The sequence below is a fragment of the Heteronotia binoei genome, chromosome 7, assembly GCF_032191835.1.
Source record: "Heteronotia binoei isolate CCM8104 ecotype False Entrance Well chromosome 7, APGP_CSIRO_Hbin_v1, whole genome shotgun sequence".
Lineage (NCBI taxonomy): Eukaryota > Metazoa > Chordata > Lepidosauria > Squamata > Gekkonidae > Heteronotia > Heteronotia binoei.
Window position 1 is genome coordinate 133,436,927 of NC_083229.1, and position 22,364 is coordinate 133,459,290.

A 22,364-nucleotide genomic window follows, 5' to 3' on the forward strand; every position below is an offset into this window, starting at 1 on the left:
ATCTTGTAAACCTCTATCATGTCACCCCGCAGTCGATGTTGTCAGTGGTATCCAACTTAATGTAAACTACAGTTTTCTGCACAATACATGCTTGCTAATGCCAATAAGGATGAGGCATGTTGCACTGTGGGGTCAAAGTGGATTTTGATATCATGAAAACCTAATGATGGTAACAGTAGTCTGACCTTACCAAATTCAAGTAGATATCAAGTGACCACCTGGACTCCTGTAAATGTTATGGAAAATGTTCTAGGTTGCAGTGAGCCAGGAAGGGGTGGAGCCTCTCAATGCAGAAGGTGAAGGATGTGTGGAAAGCAGGACTGTTTTGCCAGAGACCTCGAACCTTGATCAGAGGCTCTTAACACCTTGCTTAAGATAACTATGGTTTATGGGTGGAAACTGGTAAAGAAAGAGGGAGACTTTTGGTCTAAGTTGTTGTTTTAGAAGTATTTTTTCTTACCAAACCTTTAATGGCATAACAGTTGCAAATAAAAATACACAGAATATAAAAATTTAAACATTGGAGATAAAATCAAAATGAAACCGAGCTTACAGATGCATTCATACATGGTCAGATTTAAATTTAAGGATGTCAGCCAAAAATTTTGCCACAGCCTCGCTAACCTCCCCCTCAGTATCATTCAATAAATAATAACAGGGTGGCAGAATAGACAAATCTGGGGAGAAAGAAAGCTTACAAAATAAATCTTTACGGAGATTATGATAAAAGGAACAATCAAGCAATGTATGCTGAATTGAGTCGGGAATATTCACTCCACAGTAACAGAGTCTGTCGCCTAAAGGGACTCGATGATATCTCCCTTGTAAAACTTTGGAGGGAAATGCATTTAGTCTAGCCAACATAAATGCCCTGCGATGACTTGGAATGGTCAAGTATGATAAATAATGGGGCATTTTGCTGCAGAAAGCATAAAGACCTAAGGAAGCTGGGGAGCAAATATAAGGGTCTGTTGGCCATAGTTTCATTTCCTCCAACTCCCACAGTCTTAATTTAATACATCTGAAGATATATGACTCATCAGAAGTAAAAATATCATCAACCTCTATCCCCAACTGGTTACGTTTGGACATAAGCACTGCTGTCCAGGATAAAATATATGGGCCTCTTTTCATACAATCAAGAAGGCTGTTAGGATCTGTTCTAAAGTGAATTTTGAGCCAGAATTTAAACACTGCAATCCAGGCTTTTGTCTCCACCAAAGACTGACCCACTTCAGAGCAGAGAGCAAAGTAGGACACACATTTTGGCATACCAAGATTTTGTCTAAAGAATGAAGCTTGAATGCCCCCCCCCCTTTCCTGGTAAATGCTGAGATCCAAATAGGGATACCATAGAGAATTTGGGCTAGCGTTTTGGCTTTGAACACCTTAATTGCTGCTGGAACTAATTGGTTACCCCTTGCAAAGAAAAACTGTTTAATTTGAGCAGCCGAACATTTAGCCAAGTTGACGGTGTTGTTACAATGTGAAGCCCAGCTTAACTTGTGATTAAAAGTGATCCCCAAGTATTTAAAAAAAATTGTTTGCTCAATTGCTGAGTTGCCAATAAACCATCCTGTGGCGCCAGCAATTTGAAAAGACAACTACTTTATATTTGGCATAATTGATAGAGAGTGAATTACAATTACAGTAGTCATAGAAGGCATTCAAATACCTTTGCAGGCCCACACTTGTGCAAGAGAGGATGGTAGTATCATCGGCATAAAGTAATAAGGGTACCGCTCGGCCTGCTAGTTTAGGTGGATGACCATTAATAGGGTTCAAAAATTGAGCCAGGTCAGTTAAATATAAATTAAAAATATGCAGGGCCAGCACGTAACCTTGTTTAACCCCCTTTAACACTGGGATTTTGCTAGTCAAGTCACCCCTAGAAGAAAATTTCACTTGGCAAAAAGTATTAGAATGAAGTTTCCTCAAGAGAAACAGCAGACGAGGGTCCATTCCCAGGTAATCTAGCTTAATCCATAGTTGGGCTCTATCTATTGAATTAAAAACACCCTTCAAATCGATGAAGGCAGCATATAATTTTTTTGTCCCACTATGCATATATTTTTCAGCAAGGAAGGAGTGCAGCAATGGTCCATAGCAGATTTGCCTTTGGAGAAGCCAATCTGTTCAGGACCTATGATGTTGCCTAGGCGCATCCAGTCAGTTAATCGGAGTTCTAAATGTTTGGCATACAGTTTGCCCACTATAGATAATAAACTAATGGGGCGGAAATTTTCTGGTAACTTCAAACCCCCCCCCCCTTTTTTGTATATTTGGATAATTATAGAATCAAGCCAAGAGTCTGGGATGGAGCCATGCAGATCAATGAAAGAGAACAATTTTGCAAGGGGCAAGAGCCACCAATCAGCAAACTTTGTGAATACCTCAGCGGGAAGGCCATCAGGGCCAGGTGCTTTACCCACTTTTAAATCCTTCAATAACTCACTGATTTCCTCTAGAGTTACTGGAGGCCAGACCGGCATATCAGTAACTGAGGGGTTTGCTAAGATAGGAGGGGATACACATGGAGCAGCAAAAATGTTAGAGAAGTAATCAACCCTTGTTTGCGCAGAAATATTTGGGTCAGTAACAGAATTGATTTTTAGATTACCCAAAATGATTCTCCAGAAAGCCTTATTATCATTAGATTTTATTGAGTGGTAAAGTTGGTCCCATTTATTCTGAAAGAAAACTTTCTTTTTGGATGTAATAAGCTCCAGATAGGCTATCTTACAAGCAATGTAGGCTTTAATTTTTGTTGGGTCTTTGGAGTGACAGGCCTCTTTAAATTGTGCTCTCAGTTCTTGTTTCCAAGCTAAACAATCTGTATCGAACCAGCTAGAGAAACTAGACCTAGACAAGATCACAGGTTTAGCTTTATCACTACAGTAATCAATTAATAATGAGAATCCTGAAAGGATTATATCATCTGAATTGAAATTTATGACTGAATCCCTTAATCTGCACAGTGCTTCAGAGCCAAAGAGGGAAGAAGACTCCCTTTCTAGGGCCGGGGACCACTTGATTTTTTTAGAACATTCTCAGAGGCTATAATAATCTAAGACCCGCCTTATTGGTTAAAGTAGAACAACGGGGCAAACATAATTGTAGTGGAAGGGATTCAGCCGCTTCAAAGCCAAATGAGAGATCCATTTCTGATTATTACTGCCTATCCAAGCATTAAAATCACCAATAATCATGAGCTGAGGAGTATGGAATTTCCTAGACAAAGACATAACATAATCAGAAAATTTCTACCAGACAGCATCAAAATCCAGCTCTCCATTAGAAGGGGCTAAATAAACATTAATCATTATTAGAGTCAGTGCTGGAGAGGACAGCAATAAAGCCTGGGCAAATGGCGGGCAAGGATCCAAGAGGACCACCTTAAATAGTAAGTTGGATTTCACCAAAGCAGCCAGGCCTGCTTTACTGCGACCTTTAGGATGAGTTCTATAAACAGGGAGATTAAAAACTTTAAAATCTGTCAGTCTAAAACTGTCTTCCGCCTATGTTTCCTGAAGGAAGACACAATCAAAGGATTTCAAAAAGTCCCCAAAATCCACCCAGCTATGTTCCAGGAGACAATGTGGATATTCCTTGCGGCTTCCCTAGCTGGTAGTCAATTGATAATGGATATCCTTTCTAGCACCCTGGCGTCATCAGTGAAAATACAACCATTATTTTGGGGTGCCCTTGAGCCAGTTAGAGAGGGTTCCATAGACAGATCAATTAAGTCAGCCGATGGGGGAGAAGGGGACAGGGGGTTGCCTGCAGGATCCAGGTTGATTGAAGGAACTGATTTCCCTGGCTCTAAAGACCTTTGCAGCTGCCGCTTAGTACATTCAAGTCTTACGAGGATCGCCTGGTGATTTTTTGCTGGAAGTCTCCCAAATGACTGCAGAAGGTCATCTTCTATTGAAACATTAAGGGGACTATGCATCACATCCATAGAGGGCTGCACTGGTGACTCATTATCCAGCTCGGGGTTTGATTGGGACTGATCAGATCTGGATACCTTAAAACACATTGAAGCCTTATATTTTGCCGCTGAAGATGATGCCTTCTTCAAAAGATGAGGATTACTTCGCGTACTGTCCCTTGCGGACAGGTTAGGCAGCAGAGCATTAGTTTGAGACTTAATAAAGGATCACACAGGGAAAACCCCCTTCGACCATAAGTAATTCTTTCGCCTCAAAATTTGTGAAGGAATGTTGGGAGATTGAAAGGTAAGCAGAATTTTCTGCATTTGAGACTGATCATTAAGAGATTCGATGGTAATCAAGTCAATTTTGTGATAGTTCAGATGAAGAAGTTCACAGAGATGAGATTTAACTAAAAGTTTACTTCTCCAGGATGGGGTCTTCCCGCCATAAGGACGAACTGTGATGCATACCTTATTGGGCTGTAGAACCAATTGCTGCACATTCCTTTCATGGCCCACGCTGACCTTAAACTCTGTAAAGGAGCTCCGGGGATCCACATCCTGTGTTGCAGACGGACACCGCTTTAAAGGGGCTAAAGCTCCATTAGAGGTATCATCCAGCTGGGCTAAGTGAACTTTATCCATTGACACTGATAGTCTCTTTATTTCCAAAGAAAGGTCAAGAATTTGATCTTCTAATCCCCTTAACTTTTTAAAGATACATTCTGTGCTTGCAATCAGAGTAATTTGGGCCAGCTTGTCAGAAGACATGGATCTTTCTTCATTATCATGCTGACTCTGCTGCACCTTTAAAGCCCCCACCCCAGACTGGAGTTGAGAGTCTGCGACATCTTCATGATCAGACTCATTAGTCAGTTCCTCCTTTTCTGCTGGCTCTAACACGTCTTCTAGAGGGGAGAAGCGATTCAATGTTTTAATAGCAAATGACGGCAGAGCAGATTTGGACTTGTTGTTTAAGGTAAAACAGTCCTCTATCCTAAACTGTTTGCAAACTGGCAAAGAAGCAGATTCCTCCTCCACTTCTCTTGGCCGCTTGCCCGATGCCATTAAGAGGGTTCTGTTGGATGGCAATTGGCACTATTCTGATAATAAATAAATAAGTAAATAAAACAAATACCAAACAACTAATGTCTTAAAATTTACAGATAAAAGCCACAACATCTGCTAAGAATATCGTGAAATGTCTTTAAAAGCCAAATTTGTCAGAGCCAATGCTGTAGCCGACTGCACTCGGCCATGTTGCTTTGCAGGAGTTGACTTAATTTCAACCTTCAGTTAGATTCACAATTCAAATTAAAAGACTCTAAAAAAAACCCTGTCTTTGAGGGACAACGTAAAACTTTGTAAAACTTTATAAAACATCAGCTGTAGTTCGTTAGCTGCAGCAGCTTCTGAGTCAGAAAGCGAAAGCAGAAGCTTATTAACTGATTAAACAGCCAGAGCTTGGGAAAGACGAAACAGCTGCACCAAAATTAAAAGTGAGGTGATAAGATAAGACTATTTAAAAACAATTCCTTCTATCAAGGCAAGATAAAAGTTAGAAGACTGAAAACAACTTAGCATTTTTAGGAGCGAAGAAACAAGCGTCTGCCTTCCTCTGAGTCTGCGCAGTCAGTCCAGTTTTAGCAGTATTATTTTGGGGCTATGTTATCTAATGGGGAGTTCATTTGGGACCCTCCTCTTGGAAGCGGGGCACAGAGGGGGTCAACTGGAGACTTCCTGGGCCACCAACAAGAGGAAAGCGATGGACTTCTTTGGGGGTGGCAAGCCATGAAGGAGGGGAAAGTTAATTGTTCAGACTCTAAAAGATCAGCGAAAAGTAAGGATGTTTTATTCTCTTTGAATTATTGCAAGATTCATTCCAGGTTCTGCTCCACAGAACCCACAAGCTGAGGTTGCACATGCAGCTAAAACATGTAAATCAGCAACCACAAACATGGCACCCACGGGCCACTGGACTCAAGCCTTATTCTAATGCACTTTTGTTTGCCCATATGCTTCTCCTCCAAAGCAAAGAGCCCATCTTGGCTTGCTTCCATTTTTCTTCCGCTAACATGGTATAGCGGGGATAGGGTCAGGCTCAGACCTGGAAGACTCAGTTTTGAATCTGCACTCCACCAAGGAAGCTTGCTGACCTTGGGCCAGTTTAGGGTTGTCATTCTCCAGGTGGTGACTGGAACAGGGTTTTCTTGCTTCTTGAATCTTGAGAATAAAGTCCAAAGAGCCTTTTGTGGAACAGAAAGAACATGGCGTTGCAGATCACTCTCTACCACCTGTCTGCCTCGCAAAGCACTGAGATCAGCTTAGGTAGGTGTGTCACAGCTGCATGTCCTTGGTTGAACCAAAGTGACAGAATCATGTCTCTGACCTTAGATGTTGCTCCCTGTGACCATGCAGGAAGCAAGCACACTTTGGGGGAAACTGAAACGAAACACCATCTCTTCCTCAAAGCAAAGAGTCGATCCTAGCTTTCCTCTGTATCTTTGGTGAAAGAAGTTTTTCAGTGAATGACTCAGCATGCCTAGACATTCAGGAGTGCTACATTACTCTAAGGGTGCATTGTTGTTGTTGTTCAGTCACACAATTGAGCCCGACTCTTTGTGACCTCATGGACCAAGTCACGCCAGGCCCTCCTGTCTTCCACCATCCTCGGAAGTCTGCTCAAATTCGTGTTAGTTACATCAGTAACGCTGTCCAGCCATCTCATCTTTTGCTGTCCCCTTCTTTTTTTGCCTTCTGTCTTTCCCAGCATCAGGATCTTCTCCAGTGAGTGCTCCCTTCTCATTTGGTGGCCAGCTGAAGCTGAAGCTCAAATACTTTGGGAAAGAAAGAAAGAAAGAAAGAAAGAAAGAAAGAAAGAAAGAAAGAAAGAAAGAAAGAAAGAAAGAAAGAAAGAAAGAAAGAAAGAAAGAAAGAAAGAAAGAAAGAGGAAAGAAAGAAAGAAAGATGCATTCAAACACACTAAATAATGCGCTTTGCAACTGGATTTTTACTGTATAAGAATAGGAAAATCCACGTGCAAACAGTTGCCATCTGGAAGCTCCCTAAGTATGCATAGGTGTTATCTCCTGGAATAGGATGTCTCTGTCCTTGTTCTTAACCTGAGAGCTGCTCTCTGACCCCTCTTCTCTGTGTATGTGTGTGTGCTTTTTTCTCCCCCATTCTTCACATGGCTTTTCATGGACTTATATGTCTCTACAGGAGGGGGGGGCTCCCTCTTGGGTATCCTGACCCCCCAGGGAAAGTGTATGCGCAATACATAGCCTCTCCTTTCCCGGTGTAGTGTCCGGCTATGCCTGGCAGATGGTCACTGCAATGGCCTCTCCTGCATTACTGCATCCGTGGCAACACTTTCCCGCTGCTCCCCCCCGTTTCTCACAGAGTTTGCCACGTCATGGTGCGACCGAATGTCCAGCGGTATAACCGGATGGGCAGGCTGGGCTCACCAACCTCGCGAGCCAAGAGAAGGAAAACTCTAACATCAAACCCGGGCAGATAGAGCTCGTTAATGTAACACCTACCACCTGGAGGACTCGCTGCCGGCATCCCGGCTTACTGGGCCATGGCAGATGACCCCAAGGTGAAAGGGTGGAGCCAGTACCGCGCACACTGTGCTTCACCTAAAAATTCCTCTGCGCAGGCCTGAAGGCCATATCCACATCCACAACCCACAACACACCAAGTCCTGCAGCGATGGACAAGGGGCGAAACAGCAGGTGGAAGATGCCACTGGAAGCCGCAGTCCCGATCCTGCATGTAGGCGGTTCAGGGTATTGGTCGCCTGATGCTGACCCGGAGATGAAAGCATTTTTCGGCAGCACCCTGAATGACCAAGCAGCCTTATCTAGGGACAGCACTGCTTGCTCCACACGGAGAGGGGCCTAGAAAAGGTGGCCTAAACAAAGATCGTCTCCCCCACCCCAGTTGGCTAGCCATGGTCAACGGGCATCCTTACTTGCGGTCAAAAAATAACAACAAAGAAGAGGCATGCACCTGCCTCACAAAGTGTGCAAAGACTAAAGCTTGCGTGTTGGAACATCAGAACCATGCTTAACACAGTAGACAGTGGTCGCCCTGAACGACGCTCTGCTCTAGTTGCCCATGAACTTCTCAGGTTGAATATTGAAATAGCAGCTCTCAGTGAGGTCCGTTTCCCTGAGGAAGGTAGTCTTCAAGAACATGGTGCTGGCTATACCCTCTACTGGTCGGGTAAGTCAAAGGCTGAGAACCGCCTTTCTGGCGTTGGCTTCATGGTCAGGAACTCCATTGCCTCAAAACTCGAAAACCTGCCAACAGGTCACTCAGATCGCATCATGTCCATGCGCCTCCCACTTCAAAACAAGCAGCATGCAACACTCTTCAGTGTGTATGCCCCAACCCTTCAAGCAGATCCTGCAGAAAAGAACAAGTTCTATGCTGATCTACGCAACCTCGTACGGAAGACCCCTACAGAGGACAAGGTGATCATCCTTGGCGACTTCAATGCCAGAGTAGGTAAAGACTCGGAAGCCTGGAAAGGAGTACTTGGCAAACACGGCGTTGGCAACTGCAATGACAACGGGCGCCTCCTGCTAGAATTCTGCACGAAGCACCAGCTCACCATCACCAACACTATCTTTCAGCAGAAGAACAGCCTGAAGACAACCTGGATGCACCCACGGTCCAAGCACTGGTGCCTTATCGACTACATTCTGGTGCGCTAGAGAGACCTTCGAGATGTCTTACACACCCAAGTAATGCCCAGTGCGGAATGTCATACGGATCATCGTCTTGTACGCTGCAATCTCCGTCTTCACTTTAAACCCACACCCAGGAGAGGAGGTATCCCTCTGAGGAAGCTTCAGGTTGGCAGCCTTCAGTCAGCCGAAGTTAAAGCTGCCTTCCAGGCAAAACTCCAGTCAAGAATTGAGGACCCCAGTTGCCCCACAGACCCTTCTCCAGAAGCACTCTGGGAACACCTAAAAACTACCATCCTGTTGACCTCTGAAGAAGTCCTTGGGTTCTCCACAAGGAAGAACAAGGACTGGTTTGACGAGAAAAATCAAGAGATCCAAGAATTACTGGCGAAAAAGAGATCCGCCTACCAAGCACATCTTGCTCAGCCCTCCTGTCCTGGGAAAAAAGCAATCTCTCGCGCTGCATGTAGCAACCTCCAGCGCAAGCTTCGAGACATTCAGAACGAGTGGTGGACCAAGCTTGCAGAGAGAACCCAGCTGTGTGCAGACACTGGTGATTTAAGAGGGTTCTACAAAGCCCTGAAGGCAGTATATGGCCCATCATATCAGGCTCAGAGTCCCTTGCGTAGTGCAGACGGCCAAGTGCTCCTCACAGACAAGGCATCCATACTGAACCGGTGGTCGGAGTATTTTCAGGTTCTCTTCAGTGCCAACCGTGTAGTTCAAGATTCAGCAATCCACCTCACCCCACTTCAACCAGTGAAAACAGAGTTGGATAAGATCCACACCCTAGAAGAGACTGTTAAAGCCATCAAGCAACTGAAAAGTGGCAAGGCAGCGGGAGTTGATGGAATCCCACCAGAGATCTGGAAGCAAGGGGGCACAGTACTACATAGCACACTTCACAAAGTACTTGTCACCTGCTGGGAACAAGGCAAACTACCACAGGACTTTCGCGATGCAATCATCATCGCTCTACAGAAGAACAAAGGGGGAAAGTCAGACTACTCCAACTACCGGGGGATAACCCTGCTCTCCATCGCAGGCAAAATCCTTGCCAGGATACTCCTGAACAGACTGGTGCCCACCATTGCAGAAGAACTCCTCCCAGAGAGCCAGTGCGGCTTCAGAGCTAACAGGAGCACCACCGACATGGTATTTGTTCTCTGGCAGCTCCAAGAGAAATGCAGGGAACAGAACAAGGGTCTATATGTGACTTTTGTCGACCTTACCAAAGCTTTCGATACCGTTAGCAGGAAAGGCCTGTGGCAAATCTTGGAACGTTTAGGATGTCCCCCAAGGTTCCTCAGCATGATCATCCAGCTACATGAAGACCAGCGAAGCCAAGTCAGACACTGCAACGACCTCTCGGAGCCCTTCCCAATAGGCACAGGTGTAAAGCAAGGCTTTGTTCTCGCGCCAACTCTCTTTACTATCTTCTTTAGCATGATGCTTCAAAGAGCCGCAGTAGATCTAGATGATGACGATGGTGTCTACATCCGCTATCGCACCGATGGCAGCCTGTTCAACCTGAGGCGACTAAAGGCTTACTCCAAGACAATGGAAAAACTTATCCGAGAGCTACTATTTGCTGATGATGCTGCACTCGACTCCCACTCGGTATCAGCTCTGCAGCATATGACGTCCTGCTTTGCAGAGGCTGCCAAGCTATTCGGCCTAGAAGTTAGTCTGAAGAAGACAGAAGTTCTCCACCAGCCTGCACCCCAGGAAGATTATCACCCTCCCTGCATCACTGTGGGTGAATCAGTTCTGAAGACAGTCCAGCAGTTCAGCTACCTGGGGTGCATCATCTCCTCAGATGCCAAGATCAACAAGGAGATTGACAACAGGCGGGCAAAGGCAAACCGTGCATTTGGCCGACTGCACAAAAGAGTGTGGAGCAACAAGCATCTGAAAAAAGGCACAAGATCTTGCTTGCCTTACTCCAACAGCCACTTCCCCAGAGCTTGTATCATTGTAACATAGAGGCAATCCTCTGCTTTCCTAGCAGACAAGTGAAAATGCAAAACAAGCCACCATTTTGGAATCAACAACTGCTCCCACACATCACGTGAGAATACCTGAAGCTGCCTTTTACTGAGTGTGCAGTTGTTCTGCCTGGCCTGACAACCAGAGGGGGGGGGGGCATGAGGAGAGCAGTGAGGGCAGGAAGGAAACAGAAGTGATATCTCACCTCTCTAGGAATCAGTAGAAACTCTGTGGTAAAACAATGTCTACTGATTTCAATTGGTTTAGACCAGGGGTTCTCAAACTACGGCCCGCGGGGTTATGGCAAAATCAGACCGGAAGTGACGTTCGACCTAAACTCACGTTAGCAACGCACACTTCCGGCACTGGGCTGAGGCGGCGGAGACAGAGTGTGAGGTGATACTGAGGTGAGGTGAGTTCCCAGGCCTGGGTGTGTGGTGTGGGGAAGGGAGAGAGATGCAGAAGACGGAGAACTGACGGCCCGCGGCCTTGTACAGTAACGGCAGTCCGGCCCTCCAACAGTCTGAGGGACAGTGAACTGGCCCCCTATTTAAAAAATTTGAGGACCCCTGGTTTAGACTGTAGCAACTCTGTATAGGACTTTGCTTCCAAGCATTTTAATGTGTTGGCATAAGAAGGGCTGAGCTCAGCATTAAGAGGAGGAATTCTCTACACTCTAATTGGAATATAATCAATAGCAAAATAGCTTTTGTCTGAGGATATAAAGGTTGAAAAGAACAGTTAGTTAGGGACACCGACAGGGAGACATAGCTACCCCCTGAATCCTTCTTTTAAATGGTTGTGTCCCTTTAATAGGTTTTGAAATGATGATCCTAAATCAAAAAGAAAGAAGGCTGAAGAAGAAAGAAGGGCACATATCCAATCCAAACTCTGGTGAGACTAGAAAAAAATAAAATTAAACCTATCTTTCTTTAAATAAAGCCTTAGAGTTTAAAATGCTTGGCTTAAGGTAATACGGATGCTGACTTTTTAAACTTCCAGGTCCCAGAGGGGTTTACAAATCAACCAGCTGACTTCCATAAGGAGAAGATTTCCAGACATGCCTGTCACCTTTGAAACGTTCTGTGACTTAAAAGAGCTCAGTGCTGGAGCTGGACCTTGTGGAAGCAATTATGCATGGCACTCAAAAATGCAGTGGGTCAGGGGGAGAAAGGAGACATTCCTAACTTTGCACTTTTCAAACATACCATGTTAAGTTCATTTTACAACTACTGCTCCCCAGGGAGAAAACAGGGGCGGCCAGATGTCCGTTCATGAAGATGACGGCAGTGGATGAGATTTTACAGGCTTTCCAGTGAATATTCACTTGAGCTTTTGTACTCAGGAATAAGTACCAGAGTTTTTAAAAATACATGTGCAGCCTGCTAATTGTGAAGGGCACACCCAGGTAGGAATGCCTTAGCCATTTTCTGGTCATTGCTTTCATGTATTTTTCAGGAAACTGCCATTTTCCCAAAGTAAATCAAACCATGCACATGGAGAGAGAGGCAGGAGACCAACGCCAGGTATGACACAATGAGAAAAGGGTTACCCTCTCTCCCCTGATGTCACTGCTGCAATCAAATGCAGGAGAGGCTGCATGTGTCTCCTATGGAACAATGTAAACAAATGGAAGGTCCAGTCCAGTTGCAAGATATTGCCAGGCATTTATTCTGGCTGGACTTAATGTTCTGCTATCTGCACTGTCAGGAAGACAGAAAAATATTCCATCTAATTGTAGATTTTGTTCTCGCTCTGCTAACCTGATTGAAACACTGGTTCACATATTCCACCCCCTCTTTTGGTTGGTTGTACATGCATGCTTGGATTTACTGGAACCTCTCTGGTCAGATAAGAAATTGTTCTCCAAGCAGAAAACAATTTTATAGCTGGGCCTGACAAAAAAAAAAAAATGCTTCTTTGGTGAAGTTTCTGTGCTTTGCAATGAAAATATGAGCTGAGATAAAGTCCAGTGCATAATCTAACCTTTTAACAGTAGATATCTTAAGATGTTATGTATAGAGAGGATATATTTGGTTAATGTTAATGTTTTTATCTATTTTACTCTGGGCCATAATAAAGATTGACTGCGTGACTGACTGACTGATTCAGCAGGGTAGCCATGTTGGTCTGAACAAGGTGAGAATCCAGGGGCACCTTGAAAACCAACCAAGTTTAATTCTGGGTAGAAGCTTTTGTGCGCATCTGAAGAAGTTGTGCTTGTGCACAAAAGCTTCTGCCCAGAATTTACCTTTGTTGGTCCCAGTCCCAGTGTCAAGCACTTCCCATAGTACACATACGCATGCCAACCAAAAACATTTCCATGGCCTTCTAATACCAATAGCTTTTTGTTAATCAAAGTCATCCAGTCCTTAATCTAAACCAAACAAACTTAATTCTTGTTTTTTTACCCGCCCAAATAAATTCTGAAATCTTTCTTTGCCAGAGATGGAATTGTTTCTTATCTTTCACTATTGGAATAGTCTGAAAAAAAAAAAACATAGTTCTTGGTAGAACATTCATTTTAATTACAGATATCCTCCCCAACATGGATAAATTCAATTTATTCCACTTTAGCATATCCCCTTCAATTTTATGCCAGAGCTTTTCATAATTGTTCTTGTATAGATCAATGTTCCTCATCGTAAGCTCCACACCCAAATACTTTACTTTTGACACAACTTCACAACCAGTAGCATTTTGTAACTCCTTCTGTTTACATGATGACAAATTTTTACTAAGGATTTTAGATTTTTCATTATTAATATAGAACCCTGCTAGCTCACCAAACTCTTTAATTTTTTTTTCAACAACAAAGGTGTTACTTGTAATTGATTTTCATTGATAAACATCACGTCATCCGCAAATGCTCTATATTTGTAGGAAAAACCTTTCAACTTCAGACCCTCTATCTCATTATCTTCATCAATTTGAGTCACTAAGACCTCTAGGGTTATTATAAACAACAGTGTTGATAGAGGGCAGCCTTGTCTTGTACCTTTGCTGATTATCATTTGTTCAGTCAAATCATCATTCACACAAAGTTTGTCTTGTTCTGTATAAATTGCTTTAATCATCCTTATAAAATCGGCTCCTAATTCCATTTTTTCCATCACTGCAAACATAAAATCCCAATTAAGATTATCAAAGGCTTTTTCTACATCCGCAAAAAAAATAAAGCCACCTCTTTTTCTGGGTGTTTTTCATAGTACTCTATAATGTCTATTACTGTTCTAATATTATCTCTTATTTGCCTTCTGGGGAGAAATCCTGCTTGTTCCTGTTGAATAGAAATGTTCAAATGCTGTTTGAGTCGTTCTGCTAGAATTCTAGCAAATATTTTATAATCATTATACAGTAGTGAAATCGGTCTATAGTTTTTAACATTCGTGGAATCTCTTTCCTCTTTTGGTATACGTGAAATTACAGCTTCTTTCCATGTATTTGGTACCCTCCCCTCTTGCCTGATACAGTTCATCAATTTTTGAAGTTTGGGTACTAATACTTCTGTCAAAACTTTATAAAATTTTGCTGAAAAACCGTCAGGACCCAGAGCTTTACCTACTTTCATTGAACAAATTGCTGCTTCAATTTCCATTTTCTCAATTGAATCATTCAAAATTTTTCCATTCTTTCACTTAAAGGTTTCACTTTTATTCTTTGCAAATAGGCCTCAATTTTCTCTTTATTCACTTGTTGGCCTTTAAATAATTTGGCAGAAAATTTGTAGAATTCCCTTTTAATTCTGGCTTGACCTAAAATTTCTTTACCATCTGAAATAATTATATTTATAAATTTCTTCTTTCTTTTCTTCTTTAATTGCCAGGCCAGATACTTCCCTGGTTTGTTAGCACCTTCAAAAGACTTCTGCTGCAACCTTTTTAAGTTCCACTCTATCCTTATTCAATAAGTGTCTCAGTTGGTTCTCTAGAATTGTAATCTTGCAATATTTTTTTCTTTCCTGGTCTTTTCTTCAGGTCATTTTCTTTTCTGCCTATTTCTATTTATAAGTCCTTCATTTGTTTTTATTTAGCTCTTTTATCTTTATTATTCAGTGAAATTAGTATTCCTCTCATAACAGCTTTGTATGCATCCCATATGGTCTGAATTTTAACATCTTGATCTTCATTCATTTGGAAGAAAGCTTTAGTTTCTTTTTCCAGAGATTTCACTACTTCAACTTTTTGCAGCAAATCTTCATTTAGTCTCCATCTTCTACACTTTTTCACTCCTTTTGCTAACCACAGTAATGGATTGTGGTCTGCACCTATTTTCGGAAGAATCTCTGTTTTATTAGTAATAAGTCCCAAGTCCTTCATAGACCATATCATATCAATTCTCGAGAAAGTGTCATGGTTTGCTGAGAAAAAAGTATAATCTCGTTCTTTAGGATTGAACTCTCTCCAAATATCTTCAAAACTTACTTGCTTTACTAATTCAAAAAAAAGACTTTGGCAACTTGCCATCTTTATTCTTTTTATTTTCAGATCTGTCCAAAGAGTTCTTAATAGTTCCATTAAAGTCTCCCATTAACATTACATGCTCATAAGTCATTTGGTCAAGTTGCTGCAAAATGTCTTTGAAAAAAGCATCTTTCGCCCCATTGGGGGCATATGTTCCCAGCAACAGTGTCTTTTTCTCATTAATAAACACCTCCACCGCAATATATACCTTCATTGTCTTTAAAAACCAATTTCAGTTCCAGTTCTTTTTTAATATAAAAAAACCTCTCCATTTTTTTTATCTTTTGCTAGCGAGAAAAATTCTTCTTCCAAAGCTTTGTTCCATAAAAATTTGTAATCCAATTGCTTAATATGTACTTCTTGTAGACAAATTATATTACATATCTGCTTTTTAATCCAATGAAAAATTGCCTTTCTTTTTTGAGGTGAGTTAACTCCATTTACATTCCAAGAGATTAATTTGTAATCCATAATGGTTTTTACAATTATTCTGTACCCTCAAAATCTTTATTGTCCACCAAAAATTCATTCATGCCTTGGGTGTCCACTATTGTTTTTCTCAGTCTATTATACTCAAGGCTGAGACCTTCAGGTAAAATCCATCTATATCTTATGCCCTTCTCTCTTAGCTTGTCAGTCAGTTTCTTGAATTGCTTTCTGTCACTGATGACCTTTCTCAGCAATTCCTTCATGATTCTCACTCTACTTTCCTCCACAACCATTGGGCTACTAAACTGCTTGGTTAAGATCCTTCCCACCATATCCCTTGTAGTAAATTTCACTACCACGTCCCTGGGTAGCTTGCGCTTTCTGGCAAATTCTGAGTTATAGTCACACATACGTTCCACTTCAACTGCATCTTCTTCCAGAAATTCAGCCAAAATTGTAGCCATATACTTCTTCAAATCCTCTTGGTCAGCCTCTGGCACTCCCCTTAGATGAATCATATTCTCCATCAACTTACAGTCTTGCAATATTGCTTTATCCTGCAATTTCTTGATAGTAGCATCTTGGTCTTTTATTTTAACTTCAATCTCTTCAGGGTTTTTTGCTGTTGTTTGAGACTCTTTTTTAAGTTCCTCAATCTCCTTCTTAAATTCTTTCTTTACTTCTTCAGCACTAGAATTGATTTCTTTCGTTATTTCTTTAGTTAATTTCTTTTCACTGACCATTATTAATTCCTTCATTGCTTTTAATAATCTTGTTTCCATAGCGTCCAATTGTTCTTGGACTTGTTTAGACATTTTCCCTTCTTCCACTGAGGCTGCTCTTAAACGTGTAACTCTAGATCCCAGCTTCTGATCAGACATTACTGTCTGCCCATTGCTTATAATGGGATCTTAGTTGGTCTCACCAATCCACAATCCAATGGTTGCATTCAATAGATTGACGCCTGCCCTTTCCAGCAAGGCCAAAATCGCCGTCCTAGGAGCCTCCTAGCTCTAGATATTAATTTTTAAAATTCTTAAATACCCCAAAATGGCGGCCGCGATGTTTTCAAGCCTCTGTTTTAAAAAGTTTTCCTTTTCCCCCTAGGGCTTAGTCTTTATTTCCAAATATATAGTCCAAACTGTTTCGCCATTTGAGGATTATTTGTGTTGGTTTTAAACATTTTTATAGTCCAAATCCAGTTTATTTTTAATAAAACGTTGGCCTTTCTATAATGGCCTCCGATGATTCTCTATGGTTCCTGGTTCTGGAATATACCCGGATGTTTGGAGGATCCTCTTCTTTCACCACTTGCTTCCTGACTCTCTGGCAATGAAGTTCCGTTCTCTATGATTGTAAATCTCACGATACTTGAAGGAGTCGTCACTTCAGGGGAAGGATGGTGGCTCAGTGGTAGAGCATCTGCTTGGGAAGCAGAAGGTCCCAAGTTCAATCCCTGGTATCTCCAAAAAAAGGGTCCAGACAAATAGGTGTGAAAAACCTCAGCTTGAGACCCTGGAGAGCCGCTGCCAGTCTGAGAAGACAATACTGACTTTGATGGACCAAAGGTCTGATTCAGTATAAGGCAGCTTCATATGTTCCTGCTTCGTCATGAGAGTCTGCAGCTTTGTTATGACTGGGTGTTTTTTTCAAAGCCACAAAAATTCCAAACAGCAAATATTTTTCTGCACTTTACTGCTTTCTCTTAGCTCCAAAAATTCCACCTTTACCCCCTTCCACTTCTCCTTAATTTCTTACTTTGACAAATAGTTCTGGATCTTAGCACTTTTCTTTAAACAGTCTTAATTTGCTCCTGGAGTGATAGATAAGAAACTTTTACCCTAGTGCCGTCTAATCTTGCTCATGCCGTCCAGTTTTCCTTCAGAAGTTATTATAGTCTATAGAAGGCTGGAATCTTGATGAGTTTAAGTCAGTTCAATGACTCAAGAGACTCTTTGTAGACAATGGGATGCAATCTCTCATCAGGGGGTCTCTAGACAGATAGCTAAATTCTGCCATTACCTGGTGAAGTTCCATACTAAGAAACAAGAAATGGTAGGTTTTGTATGATCTGTTTGAATTTTAGGTTATAAACGATTTTATATATTCGGATTTAAAGGATTTTATATTAATTTGAACTGATTCTGGATTTTAAAATTGGTTAAATTATATTTTAGTTATTCCCAACCTGTATAGGTGCGGAAAAGTTTTAAGTATTTTATTGTATTTTATGTATTTTAGGAGGGGTTTTACATGATGTGTTATAATTTTTTATATTGGTCTATGACCGTAATAAAAAGTTCATTCTTGCATCGGGGGTTCTTCAAAGCCGAGAAAAAAACCCCTCCTGGGGTCTCTTGTCAGCCAAAGTCTCTCCCCTCAAGATAACAAGCATGTCCTAGACAAGTTCCTTTACTGGAAACAAGTAGACAGCAGGCATTAAAATGCCTTTTATGTCCAAAACAAAGATCTCATACTGCCCCTCTGTGAGAGACAGGTCAGCTCACCATGTTCCAACCCTGGAAGCCCCACAAAAGAATTCTTCAGAAGACATCAGTTCAAGCAGTGGCTCCCAAAAAGATTAAATCAAAGATGTCAAATCCTGATTAATTTCTGTCTTGAAGAGACTGAGATATATTATGTAATGGGAGAATCTTTTATCATAATCTGGGTCTTTTCCTCTTGAACAATTTTGCAAGCTAGAGGGAGTCAAGGAAAGTGAAAAATAGACACTTAACAGGAGAGAAGGTGCTGTCCTCACGATCCTATTCTTGCTGCCCCCTTCAGGGTCTTTTTCTTATCTTCTTTGTACACTGGATATTGGCCTATTGTGCACAGGTGTTTTCCATCACTTTCACCATGCATGTCTGTCAGGTTTTCTTTGTCGTTCTGCATTGATTTTTCTCACTTCAGCACTCAGTTCACTTTCTGGGCGCTGCATTTTCTGAGGGTGCTTTTGTACTGATTTTCCCCTTCTTTTGCTTCAAAGTCAAAAGTAATTCTAACGCAGATTCCCTTGAATCCCCCCACCCAGATTCCCTTAAATCCTCCCTACCATTTTGTCACTTCCCCACCAACATTGAAGGCATTCCATCCACTCTGGGCCTTATGCCATCCTCCTCAGGCTCTGTTCATTTATGATATTGAGAAATGCTGTTACTAACCATATTCAAGGCTGCATAGAAATGCTAACTAACATAGAAGCTGGGAACAACCAGGAGGGAGGGGGGATGAGTAGAGGCCACTTCCCATGAATATCAAAGGTTGCCAAGATCCCTTTGAAGCATACAGTATGTGCCAAATTCTCACCTCCTCTCCGTAGGCCCAAGGACATTGCCTCTGGGAATTGTAACCACCAACAAACAAGATAAGGCGGGGGGAGCATTGGGAAAAGTCTCACATGCAAAGCAACCTTTTGTTTTGGGGAATCAGGGGGTAGAAACCATTGCTTTGATGTAGAAGGTTAAATGCCAATAGTTCGAGCTAATCTCCATCAGTTCCAATAACCGTTATGCTGGAGTAACTCTGAAGTATCCAATAAAGACAACTTTGTTTCAAAATATCAAAGTCTGCTTACTTGTGAGCTTCAATGAACCTACGCCTGACATCATCGGTAGATAAGCTCAATTTCCCCTTCATTTTTAAATTCAGTTTTTTGACAGGTGACATGAGTCTAAAGATATGAGACTATCGCTAGTCTTGGATCACTGAATTTAAGAAAATTAAATTATGAGAAATGTTTAAATGGAGTGGCTCCTCTGCTGAGAACAAAAGGAACTTTGTTTTATATCGCTATTTCTTTAATGAACCCAAGGCAAGGAATTCACATTTGGGTCCAAGCTTTACTAGATTCCAGGTACAGTAGAGAATTAATCCAGCATTGGTCACAGGGCTGGGGTTGGAGCTAGCTGAACTCCAAGAGTCCATAACACCCATGAGAGGGGACACCTGCTCCTTTGAAACTGAACAAATACCAGTTGGGATGGGGAACCACTGGGAGAGATGGGTTTTTATAGTAATGCCCATGGAAAGGTTCCTGGAAGTGTTAGAAGTCCATTGGCTTATGGACCTTGACCCCTTCGTACAATGGAGTGTGGGCCAATTAGCCTTCCCTGACAAGAGATGTAAAGAGCGTGGCTGGAGTCCAGAGTGGGGAGCTACCCCTCCTCCCACCCCAGAGACTGCGTGCTTAACTTGGGAGGAGGAGGAAGAGATCCTGCCAGAGTACAGACTTCAGCCAAGTTTTTGAGGATGAAGAGGCTGAGGAGCTGCCTTCTTACTGAATCCACGGACTGTGCCATCAAACTGATCTCAGGAGAAACACTCCCCAGGAGAAAATTAATTAATCTTAGTTTTATATGCTGCCCACTCCACAAGCAGACTCAGGGCGACTAACAATCATGTTAAAATAACAATTTCAGTTACAATTTTAAAATTATAAAACTTAATAATAATTTAAAACTCAATATTTGGTGCTATACAAGAATTTTGACATAGGCGGATCAGATTATTTTTGATGTCACCGTTCTTCTAATTATCTGTTAGTGGTCCTTCTGATGGTATTGCACAGCAGCATAGAAGTGGCAGCCTTCTCCCATTTAGTTATTATGGGCCTGTTGAAAAAGTTCAGTTTTACAGGCCCTGTGGAATTGGGAGAGATCCCGTGGAGCTCTTATGGCCTCTGGGAGAGCATTCCACAGCATTGGTGCTGCCACCGAGAAGGCCCTGGCCCATGTGGAGCTTAGTCTGGCCTCCCTTGGTCCAGGGATGGATAACAGATTTTGAGCTCCCAAACTCAGTGCCCTCTGGGGAACATATGGGAAAAGGTGGTCCCATAGAAAGGCAGGCCCTCAGCCATATAGGGCTTTAAAGGTCAATACCAGCACTTTGAAATGGACTCGGTACACAATAGGCAGCCAGTGCAGCTCTTTCAGCACTGGTTGAAAGTGCTCCCATCAAGGGAGCCCTATTAACAACTGCACTGCAGCGTTCTGCATTAGCTGCAGTTTACGAGTCAGAGTCAAGGGCAGCCCCATGTAGAGGTCATTACAGTAATCTGTTCTCGAGGTGATTGTATCATGGATCACCATTGCTAATTATATTTCATGAGTCCTGCCAAGTGGGTTGAGCTGTGAAAATTTATTGACAAAAACTTAGAGGCAGCCAGTTTCCCGCACATGGCCCCAGTGCTGTTTAGGGGAAAGAAAGTTGGTAAACTCAGACTATAGAGGAATAAATACGGTTTCTATGTCTAATGCCCACCCCATCCCCTTGATCAGGGACCTGCTGGAGGTGATGGCTAAGGAGGAAATTTTTCTTAAATTAGACCTGAGAGATGCCTACTTCTGAGTCCATATCAGGGAAGAAGACAGCTGGATGACTACTTTCAGCACCCCCTTGGGACAGCTTGAACATCTGGTGATGTAGTCAGATTTCAAAGTGCCCCTGGAGTTTTTGTGAAATTGATCAATGAAGTATTACCCAAATTTTTGTACAAGGGGATTGTAGTTTAACTTGATGATGTGCTGATTAATTCAGATGATTTGCCTTCTCATGCAAAATTGGTGTGAGAGGTCTTTTTAAAAACCCTCCATGAGAATAAGCTGTATGCAAAGTTGTCTATGTGTGAATTCCGCAAAGAGGACCTGGGTTACAGAGTGTATCACAAAGGCCAATGAACGGACCCTGCTAAGGTGCAAGATGTGTTGGGGTGGGAACCTCCCAAAACCAAATGCCAACTCCAGCCCTTTCTCGGCTTCACCAACTTCTACCGTCCCTTTATAAAAAAACTTTGCTCAAACTGTGTTGCCTCTACAGACTTATTAAAGACTAAGGAGAAGAGCCAAAGGGAGTGAAGCCAGGAGCTAAATTGACTTGGATTAATGATCACCAACAGGCCTTTGAAAACCTTTACAAGCTGTTTACCTCTGAACCCATGTTGTGCCATCCTGATAAAAACAAAAAAATCATTGTCCAAGTGGACGCCAGTGACATGACTAAAGGAGGGGTGATATTACAGGAGGGTCCAGGGAAAGAATTGCATCCCTGTGGATATGTCTTCCAAAAATTTTCAGAGACTGAGACCTTCATCTGTATGGGTTAAAGAGGCTGCTGCTGTGAAATTAGCACTGACCACTTGTTGTCATTGGTTAGAAGGCTCTAAAGTGCCCATTGAAGTGTGGACTGACCTTAAGAACTTGTAGGCACTCCATTCTCCCTGAAGGTTAGGAGCCAAGCAGCTCAGGTGGGTGTCATGGGTGCTGGGGACCCTGCAGAGGAAGACGAGTCTGCCAAGGAAACTGTACCCCTGCCACCTGCACCAGTACCCCTGCCTCCTGCTGAAGAAGATCCCAGCCCCCCTGCCTCGCCCTCTCGGGTGGCTCGTGTGCGTGACCGCCTCCGTCAGGACCTCAGGGATCGGAGGAGGGCGGCACGCTCACAAGCAAGACGCTCCCTGAGTCCTGAGTTTTGAGAGGATTCTGGCCCTCCTAAGAGCAAGGATGCTTGAGTTGTAACAGGATCCTGGCTGCCTCCCAGAGCCAGCAATTAGCCCAAATGGGCAACAGCCAGCAGAGGGCTATATAGCTGTGGGCTTTGGGAGGAGGCTTTGTGGAAGCAACTAGTCATCTCCCTGACGTTCTAGCATCCACTCCGGCTTGACTTTGGTTCCTGAATCCCTGACTTTGGCTTTTGACTTCTGGACTCCCTGACCTCGGCTTCTGGACCTCGGACCTGCGATACTTGCACAGCGATTTGGATTTGGCACCTCGGACACTCCTGCTTGCTGGCTACAGACCTCGGACTGCCCCTGGACTTTGCCTGACCCGGCCCCAGCCGTGACAGATTGCTTCC